Raw genomic sequence first — 17,015 nt, 5'->3', positions numbered from 1 at the left:
TCGACGTCGTTCTCGAGCAGGACTCCGATCCTTTCGAGTTCTTCGAGGCCTAGTACACATTTCTCGACGCTTTTCACGGCGCCTTCGAGTACTTTCACGTCGGTGTCGACGACATCGACGTTTTCAAGGCCTGTGATGATGGCTCCTTCTGCATTGGAAATGGGGTTTATACCATTCCAAAAACCAATGTATCCCCCTTTAACCTCGATTTTTGAGGAAAGGGAGGATTCAGACCAAGATATTGATTTACAGAGGACCACATCACCAGAGCCAGAGACTTTCGCCTCTGAGGAAGGAAGATTAAAAAATCTTCAGGATGCACTTCAGGAAGCTAGTGGCTTGGACACTTCTCCTGAAGCAGAATTTATCAAACCAGACCCAGGAGAACATGCGGAGACTCCATATAGAGCTCTGATGTCTAGAATCATAGAATTTATGGGTTGGTCTGCACCTTCTCCTGCCTTTCAGCAGGATGACCTCACTGACATACTGGACAAGGGCCCACAGGAGGATCCTGTGGTTCCATTTCACTCTGCTCTACAGAGAAGGATTTTGACAAACTGGGAAACGCCAGAAATTATCCCGGCAGTAAATAAAAAACTGTCAACAAAATACAGGGTGGCTAGTTCTGACCCTGAATATTTGTCAAAACACCCTACTCCTGAGAGCTTGGTTGTACAGGCTGCAACCTCATCAGGCAGCACATCTGCATACCCCACTGCTCCGCAGGATAGGGATGACAAAAAGTATGATGCCATGGCTAAGAAGGTTTTTTCTGCCTGTAGCATGGCGTTAAAGTCTATTAACGCGACCTGTACGCTCGCTAGGTTCAGCCACACCCTTTGGGAGTGCGCTTAATCAGCGGCTGACTGCCTCCAAGAAGGAGAGGAAAGGGACGCATTTTTAAACATCATCAGGGATGGTAAAGATGCGATGTGCGAGACCCTACAAACTGGCCTAGATTCTGCTGACAGTATCAGCAGGGCCATGGCGGCAAGTACCACAATCCGCAGGCATGCGTGGTTGAGGAAGTCTGGTTTTGCCTCTGACGTGCAGACCAGGCTTTTGAATATGCCCTTTGACGGTTCTACCCTCTTTGGAAAGAAGGCGGATGACAGTTTGGAGAAACTGCAAACGTCCAAGGCAGCAGCCAAGTCATTGGGAGCTGCTATCCGTCAGAATACCTTTCGTCCTTCGGGATCATCGTGGAGAGGACGGTCCTTTCGTTACTATTCCTCATATGGAAGGGGCAGGGGACGACCGGCTCAAAGAGGCCAAGGAAGATTTACCCGTGGTGGACGGGGTAGGGGAAAGAAAGCCGCACCCGCAGGAGCAGGAGCCACTTTACCTTCGGCAACTGCATCAGCCGCTTCAAAACCACTCTGAGGTCTCCCCTCACAGAACACCAGTAGGGGGCAGGTTAACTCACCATCTGACGGAATGGCAGGCTATTACGTCAGATGCTTGGGCTCTGGAGACAGTGGCCCAAGGTTACTGCCTGCCCTTCCTACATATCCCTCAGAGTCATCCACCGGGGAACAACCCTTTGAAGCTTCCAGATCCGCTCCTCTTGCAGGAGGTTTTAGACCTGCTAGAGAAAGGTGCCATAGAACTGGTACCTGTAGCGGAAAGGAACAAGGGTTGGTACTCCCCCTACTTCATAATACCGAAGAAGGACGGAGGACTGAGACCCATCTTAGACTTACGGGAATTGAACAAATTCCTCCGAAAGGACAAGTTCAAGATGGTGACTCTCTCTCAGATCCTTCAGGCCCTCCAGCTTCAGGACTGGTTGGTATCTCTAGACCTCCAGGACGCTTATTTCCATGTGCCGATCCATCCCAGGCACAGGAGATACCTGAGGTTCGCAATTGGCAGCTCTCATTATCAATTTCGAGTTCTGCCATTTGGGCTAACCTCCGCCCCGAGGGTCTTTACCAAGCTAATGTCGGTTGTGGCTGCAAGTCTAAGGAGGGAAGGGATTCATGTCTACCCTTACCTAGACGATTGGTTGATCAGAGCTGTATCTTCGGAACAGGCTCAGAGACAACTAGATTATGTTTGCCACTTCCTTCACAAGCTGGGCTTCTCCCTCAATTTAAAGAAGTCACAGATGATACCATCACAGAGACTCCAATTCATTGGAGCAGTCCTGGACACTTCCCTGGGAAAAGCCTTGCCACCAGAGGTGAGGGCTCGAGATATTCTGCAGATGGTCATCAGATTTCAGAATGCCCAATATCTCCCAGCCTACGACTTTCTGAGGTTGCTAGGCCTCATGGCATCCTGCATATTCCTCGTGCCGGAGGCTCGCCTGAGAATGAGATCCCTCCAGTGGGCACTGAGAACTCAGTGGTCACAGTTCTCAGGAAGGATGACAGATCTCCTTCGGATCCCGGTCAAAGTAGCCCGAGACCTTCAGTGGTGGGCCTGTCGGGAGAACATCCTGAAAGGAGAAATGTTTTGGCAACCATGGCCGGAGATAACAGTAGTCACGGATGCCTCACTCACGGGGTGGGGAGCTCACGCCAACGACTTGACCATCAGCGGTCGTTGGTCTCCATCGGAGTCCAGACTACATATCAACCTGTTGGAGCTGAGAGCCATCAGACTAGCGCTGAAGGCTTTTCTGCCGTCTGTACGGGGAAGAAACGTCCTAATAATGACGGACAATACAGTGGCCATGCACTACCTCAACAAAAGAGGAGGCGTAGGCTCACTACCACTGTGCAGAGAGGCGATGCAGCTCTGGTTTTGGGCAATTCAGGAAGGAATCTCTCTATCGGCAATTCACCTAGCCGGAGAGAAGAACTTGACAGCGGACGCTCTGAGCAGGCAGAGCACAGTCTCTCACGAGTGGGAGATAGCTCAGGAAGTCCTTCAAGAGATCTTCGCCCTTTGGGGAACCCCTCAAGTGGATCTGTTCGCCACCAGTATCAACAGGAAGTGCGACAGATTTTGCTCAAGGGAATTTCCCCCGAGAGGAGCTCTAGGAGATGCGTTCGTAGTGGACTGGGAGTTCCCACTTCTGTACGCGTTCCCTCCGGTCCCTGTCATTCCTCAAATGATCAGGAGGTTGAGAAGGTTTCGGAAGACCATGATCCTAATTGCCCCGGATTGGGCCAGGAGAACGTGGTACCCGGACCTTCTAGACATGTCCATCTGCCCTCCAATTCGACTGCCATACAGAGAGGATCTTCTCTCGCAGAAGGAAGGTCAGGTTCTCCATCCAGCCATCAAGACCCTCAACCTTCACGCTTGGTGTCTGAAAGGTTGAGGTACAAGGATTGGGACCTTCCGGATGATGTTATGGAGGTGTTGCTTTCGGCCAGAAGGCCGGCAACTAAAACTCTATACCGCTGCCGTTGGAACAAATTTTGCAGCTGGTGCAGAGAAAAGAATATTGAACCCTTTTCTTGTGGTACACCTATGGTGTTGTCATTCTTACTTTACCTGGCTAATTCAGGCCTACAGGTTGGCACAATTAAGGGCTATCTCGCAGCGCTATCAATCTTTAAGCGCACTGCAGAGGAGCCTTCATACTTCAAAATTCCATTGGTAATACAATACCTAAAAGGATTAACTAATGTTTATCCCCCGAAACCTTTTCAAGTTCCCTTATGGGATTTAAACCTAATTTTAAACTTCCTAAAGGGTGCCCCTTTTGAACCACTACACTCTTGTTCATTGAAGCTTCTCACCCTCAAAACTGTTTTGCTAATAGCATTGACATCTGCTAGAAGGGTTAGCGAGTTGCAAGCCTTATCGTGTAAACCTCCACATACAATCTTTTACAAGGACAAAGTTGTTCTTCAGGTGAAGCCTAACTTCCTCCCGAAGGTAGTCTCGGAGTTTCACATCACTCAGAAGATTATATTACCTTCTTTCTACCCTCCTCCTCATCCGGGGAAGGAGGAAGAGAGACTGCACAGGCTGGACCCTAAGCGAGCCTTGAGCTTCTATATCAGCAGATTGGCTAAGATCAGACAAGCAGACCAACTCTTTGTAGGTTATGCAGGACATAAGTTGGGCCTTCCAATAACAAAACAAACCATCTCCAGATGGATTATTTTAGCCATTCTGGAGTGCTACAAATTGGCAGGAAAGGAGCCTCCTCAAAATCTAAGGGCTCATTCTACCAGGGGTATCGCAACATCCTCAGCCCTTCAAAGAGGGGTGCCAATTCGAGATATATGTGCGGCTGCCACATGGTCGTCCGCACATACATTTACCAAATTCTATAGCCTGGATTCCTCCTCTAGTCAAGAAACTAGATTCGGCAAGGCTGTGTTACACTCTGTCCATTCTGGAAGGGTAACATAACTTTTATTACTCCCGCCTCCAGTCACAATACCACTGCTATGGGAGTCTATCTAAGATAAGGAATACGTCGGAGGACACAATCCCTTCGAAGAACTAGTTACTCTTACCTTGTAACGTTCTTTCGATGGGATGTTCCTCCGACGTATTCCTTATCGACCCTCCCATCCATCCCCGCAGTATGACTTCCTGTGGGTTTGCAGCCTATGCTCCTTCAAGGTGATTAGTCTAATCCAAAAACATTACTGGGGACTACAAAACGGAACTGAGCAACGGACGCTGCGCGCGGCCTTTATAGGCAGGATGACGTCGACGTCGGCACGGAGGCCGTCGAGGGTCATCGACTCGGCGATCATCGACGCGCAGCGCCCTCTGGCAAAAAAAAAAAAAAATTTTCCGAGGCCAGCAAAGCTGAAGGATTTCTATCTAAGATAAGGAATACGTCGGAGGAACATCCCATCGAAAGAACGTTACAAGGTAAGAGTAACTAGTTCTTTGCCTCCCAGGGTTCTAGAGGAAGTGTCTCTGTGGGGTGCTTGTCATTGAACTGATAAATCTTTCTGTACATTTATCCAGTATTGAAGAATCGAGATGGTCCTCATCTCTGCCAAAGGCACGTCTGCAATGTTTTACAAATGTATGTGTATACTCCTGTATAAGTTGCCTCACAGACAAGACCTTCACTCCATAATGTAGGTAAGATACAGCAGCAGACGCTGTCCACGCTATATTCTCTTACAAAACATAGGGCTGCCCCTAGGGCAGGCGTGGAATGGAGGCGATATACAATATTAAACAAAAACTAAAAAAGATCACGCTTACAGACAACGCAGTATGTTGCATGCTTATTTTTTCATTATTGTGTGCACAGAGGTCACAAAAGGTGTCTTCAGAGTATCAAGATGATTTTAATGCAAAAGTGGTAATTGATAGATTTTCACTTAACTTGTAAAACCTAGATCCAATGTTTTAGGAAGGTGCATATACTTGAGATAACATAAATATTTAAAGATTTCAAAAAAGAAGCAAAATAAAATTAGAAGAACACAACATTTTAAGCAATCATGTGAACTACTGTGGGTTAGGCTAACTACTACTCTAATACCGCTCCCAAGGTATAGGAGATATTACCTTGGAGTGTTTATATTTTTTATTTTATTGACACGATTAGTAGATGATCATGAAATTTGTCTGCCTACGTGAGTGTGAATAATCTGAAAAACATTAACAAAGCTCATATTTGTGTGTGTGTTTGTTTGTTTTATTCACTTTTTATGCCCGCCAGACCCAAGGGAAGCGGGGCGCAGTGGCAAGAAAATGCAAAACGTATAGGTTACATCATAGCATAACGTAAAGAAGAAAATACAATAAGGTCTCTGGAACACAAATAATTACAAAATATACAAAGTTCAAGTAAGGTCAATCAGAGTTGCAGATGTATAGAGTCAAGAATTAGTGCAAGTGATTCCAGTAGGAGGTAGGTGACACAGGTCAACTGAGGTCAGTTGAGGTGAGGAGTTGAATGACATTTTTTCTGAAACAAAGGTAGGGCAAGTCCACTCTCAAGTCTTGTGGTAGTGAGTTCCAGGTTTTTGCAGTCTTTACCGGGAAGCTATTTCCTCCGATCGTAGTGAGTCTAAAGTTCGGTATTGTCAAACAATTAGAATTGACAGCTCTGGTCGGTCTGAGAGATGTTCTCCTGTGGAATTTGTCAATCAGGTATCTAGGGGCGGAGTTATTAAGGGCTTTGTGGGTCAGGGATAACATCTTGAGTTTTATTTTGTTCACCGTGGTCAACCAATTGTGATGGCGTCTGGCGGCGGGGATATGGGATCTTTTGTTTATGCCTAGTGCTGCTCTCAGGGCATTATTTTGTAGTATTTGTAGTCTTTGAGTTATTGTTTTATTAGCTCCGGAATATAGAGCGTTGCAGTAATCAATTCTGGAGAGTATTAAGGCTCTAGCCTTGATTATGCAGCTCTTATTGTAAAAGAATGCTTTACCGGCTCTTTTCAGTTTTCACGTGTACGCCGTGGAGGAGGCAAGGGATTTTAGCTGTTTATCAAATGATAGGGTAGAATCAAGATAGAATCCCAGGGTTTTTACATCCTTGGACACTTGGATGATATTCCCATCTATGTTGAATGAGAATTCCTGGCCTAGTTTTTTAATATTGGCTTGGGTGCCCAGGATAATCAACTCTGTCTTATCATCGTTCAGACAGAGGCCATGAGTGGCCATCAATGCCTGGATGATAAGATATGCCTTGTTCACCAATTCCGTGTCTTGCACATGATCCCCAGAAAGCGGGAGGAGGATCAGTGTATCATCTGCATAATTAGTGTAGGTGATACCGAGATGGTCCAAATCATCAAACAAGGGCTTGGTGAAGATATTGTATAGTGTTGGGGAGACACAAGAGCCCTGGGGGACACCGCATGAGATGGGTGTGGGATTTGCCGCTGCTGAGGGGGAGAAGACTCTCATTGTTCTTTCACTCAGGAATGACTCGATCCATCTAATGGCTTCCGGGGAGAAATGGGCGGCGGAATCCAGGTGACTACAGAGGACTTTATGATCCACCAAATCAAAGGCAGCTGAGAGGTCCAGGAGTAACAAAAGTACTGTTCTCCCTTTGTCTCTCAGCTCGTCAATTTGGGATTTCAAGTCCATAAGGGCAGTTTATTCAGGTTGAATCGGGCACTGGTACTTGTTTCGGCGTGCCGGTCGTTGTGGCATCCATGCCATTCCTTCCTCAGGGCAGGTAAAACTAGTAACCCTCATGGGGGCTCGGGGTGGCAGAAAAAGATACATGAATGTTTCAATACCTAATACTCATGAGAGACACACATAATCTTTTCGTTAAATACTGATAACTTAATTAGAAAAATTCCACATGGTACTTACCCTGTACTACAGACAGGGGTATGGAAGATGTGATATTTCTCCAGGCACAGAATTTCTTAGGCCAGGAGGACAAACCCCTCTCTTGTACATATGGTGTAGTCCAAGATATGCAGCCACTGTTGAGGGTGACGAAAAACAAGGCTAAATCAGTCCTGTATTGATGCACGTGACTAGCTGTAACAATATAGACAGTATTGTCCACCTCAAGGCAGAGCCATTACTTCATGTTTTGTTTGTCCTTCACAGTAGGTACGAAATGCCTGGAAAATGGTCAGCTGGGCCCCAACGAAATGGTTTTAGGAATCCACTTTATGGGCGCCAAGTGGTGCTTTGATGCCAGCTGTAGGATGTTTGAATTTCACCCTGTGTGGGGGAAGAGACAAAAAACGGGGAACAGGTATGGCAACATTTTTGCGTAAGGAATGCCAAGTTGCTATTTATACTTGTTTATTTTGGTCAGCACACAGGAAAACATTCCATTACCAACAATTCGGCACATGTGACATTTTAAGCCATTTTCATCTTGCCTTAAGCTTTCATCCCCACCCTCTAGTTCTGGCTACCTTCTGGACCCTGCTCCACTGCTGATTGAGCCAAATCCCTGTCCTCTGCCCTTAGGGCGGTCACCACCAAGCGTGGTTTGTATGTTAGATGTTAGAGCTGGGAAGCGCTGGTCGTAGTATATCACGGGCTACCAAATGTTTGTGAAGCGGAGAAGGTGGCCCCTGTTAGCCGCCATGATCTTTTCCGCTATGAAGATGTCCCAGAGTTTTAACCACCACAGAATCATTAGGGGGCCTCTGGGGATTTCCAGGTTCGTGCCACTGTGATTTTAGCGGCCAGGAGCAGCTGTGTTATGAGGGCCGCCTGCTTACCAGATCTCGGATTTATGCCCTGAATCGGGACCCCCAATAGTATTGGTTCTGGCTCCAGTGGCAGCGTGGTCTGGTTGTTTGCTATGGTGGCTATACATTGGGACCAGAAGTTCGCCACTATCGGGCATGTCCACCACATATGTAGATAGGAGCCCGTCATGCTGCAGCGGCACCAGCATAGCAGGTCCAGGGACTGGTTGAAGTGGTGTAGCCGAAGCGGTGGATAATACCAGCTTAACAGAAGTTTATGCGCACATTCCCGGTTGGTAACACAGAAGGAGGATGAGTGAGTTTGTGACCAAATGTCTGCCCAAGTCTGGCCTTGTATCAGATGTCGTAGCTCTGGTTCCTGTCATAATGCCCGCTCCCGGGGAGCCGGTTCAAGCCCTGCGTCCCGAAAGCGGACATCCAGTCCCCAAGGAAGGACCCAGCAACCCCATATAGGGGCCCTTTGGACAGTGTCTTGGCGCCTATGGCGCCAGGCTCATAAAAGACATCAGTCCTGGCGCCATAGGCGCCAGGCTCATTATGGGAGTGCTTGGGTGCACTTACCTGATGCAGACCATGCTGCAGGATCCCAGCCTCCTTGAGGCCTGAAAGGAACTACTTACCTGTGGGACTAATTTACCAACCGGGCGTGGTCAGGGAAGGATACACACCTGATTGGAGGAAGGATACATACCTGGAACTTCTTCCAAGGCTATTTAAACCCCACCCGAACAGCCACACGTGCTTCGCGTTGTTCTGCATCTAGCAGCTGGACGCTCACCGTGTCTGCTCCTGCATCCTGACTTCTGCCACGCCTGCCAGCATCCTGGATCACCTGCAAAGGAAGAGAAGAAGAGAACAGAAGAAGGAAAAGTCCTTACCTGCTAAATCCGCATCCCGGAGACATCTCGCCGACAATCCTTAAAAGAAAGACTTTTATTTAAAAGCTCATCGCGTCGATCGCTGCAGCGCCGCATTCCACTCACCTTTACAGGGCGCCTCCATGTTCAGCAACGATCATCCGGATTCGCAGTCACGCCCCAGCGCCTAGGGAGAAAAAGACCAGAACAAAAGGTGAGAGAGAGATGGGAATAAGGAAAGCTAAATCTCCATGTTAAGACTTACCTGTTGATTCATTCCCTCTTCATTTCGGGTCCGCGCCGCATCCTGGCATTTCCGGACCCCGGCCCCTAAGGGGAAAAAGAGACATCGGCGTTAATGAGCGAATGAAAAGACATTACCAAAAAACGCTCATTAAAGACTTACCTGATTTCTACAAGGATTTCACCTCTCATCTCGGGTCGGTGCCTGTTCCCCGGAATTCCGTACCCCGGCCCCTATGGGGAAAAAGACACTAGCATTAGTACATTAATGCATGGACACAAGGGGAACCTCTTATCAAAAAACTTACCTGGAAGCCAAGCAAGTTTGGTTCTCACCAATCCGAAAATCCAGTGAAGTAACTGGATACCAACGCGCCCCTGCATCAGAAGCAGGATGGAGAGCTCGTCCTTCCAGACCCTAAGGTGAGACGCTACGAGGAATCACAGAAGGGTTTCGAGGAGGGTGAGAGGGGAAAGTGGGAGGCCGATTGCATTACCCCGCAGACAGTTAATCCCCTATTTTCGCCTACAGAAGGATACTGATTTGGGGGGCCCGGTCCAGTCCGTCTTCCGAACCCTGTGCATCACCTTAGAAGAGGTCACAGGAGCGCGAACCAGGCCAGCGCCTCCGTGGGAGTCAGGTGAGCGTTACAGTTCCCACTGTGACATATAAGTTGCTTTAGCTTCGAGCAAGTTTGTCTGCAATAGTTTGTATAGCGTCGAGATTCGCCCTCGGCTCGGAGGATCTGCAGCTGTCAACTTGAGGGCATCTAGTTCCCTTGTGGCCACCGTGGTCTGGGGGTGCGAGCACCAATGTCGGATTTGGATATAAGAGAAACTGTCAGTCTCCGATAGGCCAAAATCGCTTTTACATTGGGTGAAGGTCAGCGGCTGAGTCCCTTCAAATAGCTGACTTAGGGAGTTGAGGCCCCGGCGATCCAGTTTTTAAAGTTCAAGGGGCAGGTTCCGGGTATGAAGGCCGGATTGTGGAACACTGGGGCGGATGGGTTTAGGTCTCTCAGGATGCCTCTGAATTTGCGCGCCCAGTCCCATGCTCTTAGTGTCTGTTTGGTTGATGATAGGATAGATGGCCAAGTCTGCCGCAGGGAGGCTGGCAGATGTAAAAGAAAGCAGAGGGGGAGAGGCAGTCGGGATTGTTCTATTTCCGTCCACTTGGGGCGCCCTGATGCGATGGTCCAGGCTCGAGTGTGAGCTATCTGAGCCGCCATCTGATATTTTTGGAGGTCGGGAACCCCGAGACCTCTCAGGTTTGGGGAACTCAGCATAGTTTTCTGTGGGATATGTGACTTTTTCCCTTTCCAAATGAAGCTGACTATCTTCCTCTGAAGGCGCTGAAGCGGAGGGCGGGGGATTATGGTGGGGAGGGCCCAAGTTGCTATTTGCAGGCATGCAAGCCTGTTAGCATGAATACATCTGTTTCTGCATCTGACCCTAGACCTGTGTTTGCATATCCTAATATGGATAGGTCTCACAGTTTGGCCCACATATCTAAGGCCACACAGGCATTGTATCACATACACAACTTGTTTGGGTTTGCAATTCATGAGACTCCGTAGTTCCCAAAGCATGCCATTCATGTGGCATAGCTCCTGCAGTCTTTCACTTGGGAGGTTGTGTACATATTGTTAAAGAAGCTAGAAGGCCTTTTTAAGAAAAGAAGTTCTTCAGATGTAGTGTGAAATTAAAGGTATTTTAGTCTCTGCATCCAACCCACCCCACCCCCATTTCTACCTTCAACGCACCATTTTTCTTATTCTGTTCCGTTGTCGACTATGGGGAAGATATATTTTGGCAGTTTGTTTGTTTTCCGCAGAAAACTTGGTTCTCCTCAATAAGGTGTTTTTTTTTTTTTTAATCATATTAGATTTGCACCTGTTCATTGGCAGAGCTTGCCAGGAGACCTCAGTACCACACTGGCCTGGGTAATTTAAGTCTGAATTTAAATACCTTGGCAGAGTGCTGTTTGTACCATGCGTGGAGCAAGAATGAGCCCTTGCTGATGACTGAGGAATGTACTTGATTTGTAGATTATTAATTTGACAATAGTGAATGCTCCAGTGCTGGAACAGCTGGGGTGAAATATACACTTTTTTGGGTACTGGGAGAGAACACAGGTCTGTTGGGATTGTGGTACAATGGTTTGCTGGAATTTGTGTTCCCATAACTCCATTAGCATGTTGACGGAAATGGATGAGATGTATCATTTTAAAATACTTTTTATTTGATTTTCCATTGAGCAAAAAAGTTTTGACAGAAGAACATAATGTCCTAGCCTCTTTTCTTCTACCTTCTCCGGCCCCCCTCTCCCCAGCAAGTCACAAAATCTATCATCGCTACAACTTAAATTATCAAGCAGCAGAATTGTCCTGGGCAACTAGAGACTTCTGCCATATTTTTAAGTTGCATCTGCGGCTGGCCAATAGATCTATCATTGGAAAAGTTTTAGTATTCTCAAATGGGATGGCGTCACGGCTTCCAGATGGTCATTGTGGCAGAAGTGGAGGAGGGGGCGTCCATTGACCTTTTCTGTCATGTTTTCCGGCTACCGTTATCAGCGATCTAGTCGTTCTCCCAAGATGGTGCCTGCCAGATCCGGAATTCTTTTTACTAATTTTGTATTTTTTTCTTGCATTATCAACCCAGATTCCATCCTTTTCGTCTACCATCACGTCTCCAAGCCTACTGACCACCTCCTTGCACGACTGGAGCTATTTACCACCGTTTCTCTTAGGGTCTTTTGTGCCACTGGCTTTTCCCCTTACTTTCGGGCTTCCTACTGGACACTGCTTTGTTTTGCCTGTGGACATATTTAGGCAAAAGTGGCAGCTGGTTATGATCAACCTATTCTCTTACTTACTGAGGGAGACCTATATGAACTTTTGCTTTGAAAGGTCTGAGCCCGATCGAGGAAGACCTGCATGAAATTTTGGTTGAACTGTGAACCGTTTTTGATAAACTGTGAAAGAACTTTTTGAACGCTGGCAAAGTGACTTTAACGTGGAAGGCCAGGCAGGCCTCAATCCACGTTTTGAACTGCTTTGTTTTGAGAACCTGAACCTCTTGTCTAAGGGGACTGCCTTACTCCGTACTGTCCAACGTGGGGAGGACAGTTGACTCAGCCACTTTGAATCTTTATAGACTAACATTGATTTTCCTTTGCATACATATTCCTCTTTACACACTTTTTGTATGAGCGATAGGGCAGGCATTAGGTATTGTTAGTATATTCCATTTTGATTTGACTGACTCAACTAGGACTGTTTCTTTATTATTTGATGGTAGAGACTACTCCCATCAACACTTTAGGGCAAAATAGACGTTTTTACCAAACCCTGAGATTTGAATAAAGGTTTTACAAATTGTAAATTTTGTGTCCCTGTCATACTTGTAATACCATGCCTCTCTTACATATGGTGTCAGGAATGGGATACAACTCAATTGAGAGAAATTGGGGGACACAAAAATTCCAGAAACTTGGTCACAGAGCCTCTAACTCCTCTACCGCTACAAAGGAATCCATAGGCTTTGATATTTGTAGCAGCAGAGAAGCCACTATATCGCTCCTGTGAAAAGAGGGATAATTCACATAGGCTTAGTTCTAATACCCCCTGCAGGTTGTTATATAAGATTGGCCCCAAAACCTGGCCTAGCCTGGAAATTTGGTCTAGATGTCCTAGCAAGCATTCTAGACCCAGACGTTCGGGGAGACATCAAAATTCTCTCACAGAAGCATGGCGAGAACCCGTTTGAAATACATCATGGATACAAAATTGCACAGGTAGTTCTTGAGAAAGTTATATTTCCCAATTTCGAGGAAGACATTTAACCAGAGGAAACAGAGAGGTAACTTAGGCTTTGCGAGGCCAATGAGATACCATCGAGGACAAAAAAGGAAGAGGCACCTACCATCCTCCCTGACCTAGCCTTCGCCCAGCATAATGATCCAGTACTCGCAAGAGGGTTTCTTACAAGTAATTCCTGAGGGAGAAGGACAAGAAAAGGGGAGCCCCTTTTCTTCCTAAAACAAAGATTACTATATAGAAGGGAAACCTACAGAAAAAGCCTAAGTAAGACTCAATTAGTAATGCACAAAAGCCATCGCAAGATCGTGCTAGAAATTGTACTCTCTCTTTTGACAGGGGGACACTTAGGACAACCTAAAACCAAAGCCCACATCAGTGGAAAATTCTATTGGCCGGGTATGCATGCTGACATAAAGAACTTTATTCAGACATTTGAGATATGCCAAAAAACCAGCTCACATATTCCACTTCTGACCCCATTACAGATAATAGAAGTCCTCTTCTCTAGAATCGGGATGGATATCATTGGAAACTTCTAAACTGGGTAATAAATATGTTCTCGTAATCATTCATTACGCTACACAGTACCCAGAAGCCGTCCCTAATGCGGAACACCACAACCCAGCAAATTTAAAAACACCTGTTGCCATTTTCTTCTAGGGTTGGTTTCCCTAAGGAAATTCTAACGCAGGCTTGTCCAACCTTTTTGAATGTGGGGCCGAAGCATTAACTTTTTGTCACCCAGTGGGCCGGCAAGCCAGAAGTCAACAACCTCACCCAAAGCAGTATATTAAAAAGCGATATTGTGTGACCTTTGACACAATAGCATCACAGGCAGTGATGCGCCATGCAGTCCCAAAGATAGCTTTTGGTGTCGGGGGCAGTGAGTATCTAAGGGAGGCCCTCCATCAAATTATCCGAGGTCAGTTGCTTGTGATTTCTTTCAGTGTGTATGTGTTCATATTTTCCTGAAATAGTGAGGTCGACCGAGCGTAGCGAGGGAGGTATAATAATCTAGGGAGGGTTTGGGGGAGAACAAGAATTTGTTTTCAAATATGGGGTTGAAATGGTGCATTTTACAGCACAAAAACTGACCAAAAAGCCATAAGTTTATAATCAGTTCTAAAGGGGAACATGAAAATTCCATGTCACCAATAGCAGACATGAACATTTTACAACACAATACATTTTAATTATCTATGTGCGCCCAGTGTAAGACGGCACTGTCACTAATGTAACAAATTGTCATGCTGGTTGTGCCCAAAATATGCCTCTGTAGCAACATGTTAATCCTGGCTGTTCCCAATTTAGGCCAACATTGTCCTTTACAAAGCATGATTGTCAAAGATGACAGTGTGCCCAATACATATGCAAGCTTATCTCTGTAATACACATTTGTTACTCATGTGTTAATGATTGATGCTGCCTGTGCCCAATACATATGGCTGCTTATCTCTGTAATGCACATTCATTACTTCTGTGTTAATGAGTGCCGCTGCCTGTGCATTGTGCCCAATACATATGGCAGCTTATCTCTGTTATGCACATCATTACTTCTGTGTTAATGATTGATGCTGCCGTGCAGTGTTGTGTCCAATACATAGGGTAGCTTATCTCTGTAATAATACACATTCATTACTTCTGTGTTAATGACTGATGCTGCCTGTGCAGTGAGGGCCCAATACATATGGCAGCTTATCTCTGTAATACACATACATTACTTCTGTGTTAATGATTGATGATGCCTGTGCAGTGTTGTGCCCAATACATATGGCAGCGTATCCCTGTAATACACATTCAGTACTTGTGTTAATGATTGATGCTGCCTGTGCAGTGTGCCTATTACATATGGCTGCTTATCTACTCTAATACATTCATTACTTCTGTGTTAATGATTGATGCTGCCTGTGCAGTGTGCCTAATACATATGGAAGCTGCAGCTTATCTCTGTAATACACATTAATTACTTCTGTGCTAATGAAAGAAGCATAATCCAGTTCAACAGATAAATTGAAGAAATGCAATGTGAGCACAAATTTAAAGTATGAACAACTAGACATGGCCGGGTGCCCTCCTCTCCCAGCGCCCAGGGGTGGGCGGTGCGCCAGAACTCGGATCACTCCAGCTGAGCTGTGGGCCATGTTGTAGGAACCGGGGAGGGAATTGATGGTGTCTGCTGTAAAGCCCATAGTGCATTGGATCTGGTGGGCTACGGTGTTGTGTGCTGAAAATTCATGCTTGCAGCTGGCCTTCCTCCGACACGGGCACAGACACCTCCCAAGTGCTGTTTTGCCTCGTCCAGGTTGGCACTTGTCATTTGCAAAAACAAAAACTGGATAGAGCCCCAGGCATTTTACCCGCTGTACTGCTTTTCCGGTTTTGGATGGCGTGATTGGGTTGCCTAGCCATTTTGACAAGGAATTAATTCCCACATGCGATAAAATCATGTGGGAATTCATTCCTTTTGTGATCTAATTTGAACAGTACCCATGGGGGAGGTTTTTTCAAAATGGGATGCTAATTGTACCCTCCCTCCCAAAGCGGAATGTTCAAACATTAAGGCAGCCCACACTGCTTTTGAGCCTCCGAGATACTGCTGGCCAGATACTTGTGTTTCCGTGTATCTGGCCAGCAGTATCTCGGAGGCTCAAAAGCACTGCATGCCGCAAACATACGTTGGAAAATATGGCAGGCAGTACTTCCCACTGCTGGAGGCAAGGAGAACTAGGCTTCGCACCGCACGTAGCAGATGTGTGAAGTTGGCGCTTTGTGCCGTCACTCCACCCACACACATTACGTGATTATGGAAATACTGTTACCATGCAAGGTAGTTTTTTATTTTATTTATTTCCACTACTACAACGTGCTTTGCATGGTAACAGTATTTCTCAGCTGTTTCTCAGCCAATGGAAATCGTAATGTGTGTGGACAACAATTCCTACCCTGAAACTGCAGCCACAACACTTAAAATAAATACAAAACTTACAAAAGTAACCGTAATGCATTGTTTGTGCTCTTGGGCTTGGAGGGCCACATAAAATGGCTTGGAGGGCCGCAATCCGGTCCTCAGGCCACATTTTGGACAACCCTGTTCTAACGGATCAGGGATCCAATTTCATGAGTAAGCTTATGAGTGAAGTTAAGGAATTACTACACGTTACCACCTTAAGAACCTCAGTTTACCACCCCCAAACGGACAGATTGGTAGAGATTAAATAAGTATATGAGGATGGGAAGGACTGGGATTGCATGAACCCATGGGCCCTATTTGCAGTAAGAAAGACCCCTCAAGCATCCACCGGTTTCTCCCCTTTCAAGTTAGTCTATGGCAGAGAGCCAAGTGATGTCTTAGACATGCTCCGGGAGACCTGGGAAGAAAGAGAAGAGGCACCAACCAACTCTCACAAACAGCTAGCCAATTACGAGCGCACATGAAGCTCATCCAGATTCAAGCCTGCAGTCATATGGAGAAAGCTCAAGCCCAATAAAAATGTACCTAAGACAAGGTCAATCTAAGATAATTTTCAGTAGGAGAGAAAGTGTTGGTACTCTTACCTACCTCTGAAAATAAACTTGATTCAGAGTGGAACAGGCCCTATGAGGTACTACAGCAAACAGGAACCTGCACATATAAAATAACCCAACCCGATAGAATGCAAAAGACCCATCTCTACTACGTAAATCTCCTGAAAGAGTGGAAAGAAAATCCTTCCGCTACTACCTCTTCTATATTGTCTTGTTTGGTACCCGAGGAGATAGACAACTCTGAACTTCTTCCCCAAGAAATATCTAAACATAAGCAAGGAAATTTGAACAACCTTACTACGGCATTCCCCAATGTATTCTGTGAATAACCAGGTAGAGCACATGGTGCGTACCACTATATCAGAACCCCAAAAGTGAAAGTAGTCCATTAGAAGCCATACCGACTCCCAGAAGCACGAAAGCAGGTAGCGATCGATGAGGTTAACAAAATGGTAAAGGCAAACATCATCGGA

The 17,015-nt window shown here is 46.2% G+C and overlaps 1 protein-coding gene across 6 annotated transcripts in view; it reads left to right on the top strand.

Annotated features, from left to right (window-relative positions):
* LRRFIP1 (LRR binding FLII interacting protein 1) overlaps window positions 1-17,015 on the top strand; it is an 813,895-nt gene that overhangs the window by 613,642 nt on the left and 183,238 nt on the right. The window lies entirely within an intron of this gene.

The sequence above is a fragment of the Ambystoma mexicanum genome, chromosome 9 (assembly GCF_040938575.1).
Source record: "Ambystoma mexicanum isolate Mex_15411 chromosome 9, UKY_AmexF1_1, whole genome shotgun sequence".
NCBI classification, from domain to species: Eukaryota; Metazoa; Chordata; class Amphibia; order Caudata; family Ambystomatidae; genus Ambystoma; species Ambystoma mexicanum.
This window is presented reverse-complemented; position numbering and strand designations above follow the sequence as displayed.